The sequence below is a fragment of the Triticum dicoccoides genome, chromosome 7B (assembly GCF_002162155.2).
Source record: "Triticum dicoccoides isolate Atlit2015 ecotype Zavitan chromosome 7B, WEW_v2.0, whole genome shotgun sequence".
Lineage (NCBI taxonomy): Eukaryota > Viridiplantae > Streptophyta > Magnoliopsida > Poales > Poaceae > Triticum > Triticum dicoccoides.
Window position 1 is genome coordinate 739750184 of NC_041393.1, and position 2179 is coordinate 739752362.

A 2179-nucleotide genomic window follows, 5' to 3' on the forward strand; every position below is an offset into this window, starting at 1 on the left:
CGAAAAATTAATCGAAGCAACATATTAATATAAGTAGCCTGAACCAGCCAATTTAACACCAAAACGACTTAACGTGCTAGGAGAGATACGGACAATTCACTTATACTTTATACATGTGCACATACATACCGGAGGCCACAATGACAATTAGGAGCACAATCGCACAACGATTCTTTTCTGAAGGCGCCATTGGTTGTTTTTTTGGGATGTTTTTGAACGTTGCAGAAAAGAATGAGTGAGCAGTTTGGTGGACGATTGAGTGAGAAGTCCGGCAATATATATATATCACATGCCTAGTGTGTTCAACCATAAAACAAAAGCATAAACATAGGATTCTACGATCCCCCGATTGGATTAGCGTTTCAGCTTGTTTCTGGCTAGTTTAGGATACATATATCCTCCTGTCGTTTTCATTCCAGGCAGGAACCTAGAGATGACCGGTAATTTACACCTGTAAAATAAATACAGGTGTAAAAATTTACACCCATTCCAAGCAGGGCCATAGTGTTTTCCGACATAAGCAAAAAAGTCTGTAAACATGTTTGTATTCAATGTTTTATTTACATCCAAAGTTTCACACCAACCACATTATATATTGTTAGCATTTGATGACCAAGTCCTCCATTGGATGTGGACAGAAGGACACGCAAACATAGCTTAATACGCCTGACTAAGTAAACATAACACCAAGTTGCTTTGGTACTAACCTACCTCGCTTGTCCACTAATACACTCATTTCCACTGCATGAATATCAAATCACACTGCTGCGTTAAAAAATATTGTTGTATGTGAGTGTTTTAGTTTTATTTTCTGATCCTCCATCAAAGCAAGGCTAATAATATAGCCCACTGCTGGTTGTATGGATCTTTGTAACCGGGCTCTCAACCTACTCATGTACTAGTAGTTAGGTCTTCACTATTAATACATGACCCGCTTTCTTCTCTCAAGGAGTTTCCTATTTCTTGTGCGTATGGCCCTGTTTGGATGAGCTTGGACTAATGATTAGCTGACCAGTGATTAGCTGACTTTTAGGCCCTATCTTACATGCGTCGAGTATTTGGTGAGCACTGCTAGAATGCAACATGCGTGATCAGTACTCCCTCCATTTCTTTTTATCCGCGCATAAAATTTGGTGAAAGTCAAACTACACAAAGTTTGAGAAAATTTATAACAAAAAATATGAACATCTACAATACTAAAACTATCTATTATGAAAATACGTTTCACGACGCGTATGATAATATTAATTTCATATTGTGAATATTTATATTTTTTAATATAAAGTTAGTCAAACTTAACAAACTTTGACTTTGACAAAACTATATAGGTACCTCAACTTGCACATAATGTGATGATTTAGTGTCAAACTTGCAAAACTGCACTCCTTCATACCCCAACTTGCAATGGATGTGATAATTTGGTCCTGCGGCTATCACAGGACGACACTTGGCAGCCAGGTGGCCGGACCGGTCGTCGTGGAACTTTTGCAGATACCCCCTGCTTTTTCATTTTATTGCAGGATGTAGGTAGGAAGAACCAATTAATATAAAAATGACCGAGAACGGAATGCTTTATATCTAATGTGTAAAAATGACTGATCTGTTAAAGCGAACGCATCATGCTCTCCCCAGTCACCATTCGTTCTCATCGGCATCTTGCACTGTATTTGCACTCCATGGTTTAGTACTTTAGTTTGCTCTGGAATGGAACGTGCTAGTTGCTTAACCGTGCATACACTTGTACGTCCAGTATTCATTTGCTGCATTTTTCCCAACACATTTATTAATAAGCATTACATGGTGTAGGAATCTGATGGTCAATGTAGTGCTACATGGTGTAGGAATCTCATGGTCAATGTAGGGTGGGTGGGTCTATTCTAATAACACCCTATAAGACCTTATTCTGCTAACACTTGGCTTATTCTGCTAACACCGAAACAAAACACGTCGCGAGCTCCACCGAACTGCAAGCAAAAAAATTCCACCCCAGCCCCACGTACAACCTTATCCATTCCCCACCCCACCACCTAACCCACCCACCTTCTCCGTTCGAAGCCTCACCCCGACCACTTCCCACCCCGTGGCGCGCCCCCTCCCCGACCACCTCCCACGCCGCGGCGGTGCCCCCGCCCCGACCACCTCCCACCCCGGCCACCTCCTACGCCGCCACGCCGCCCCC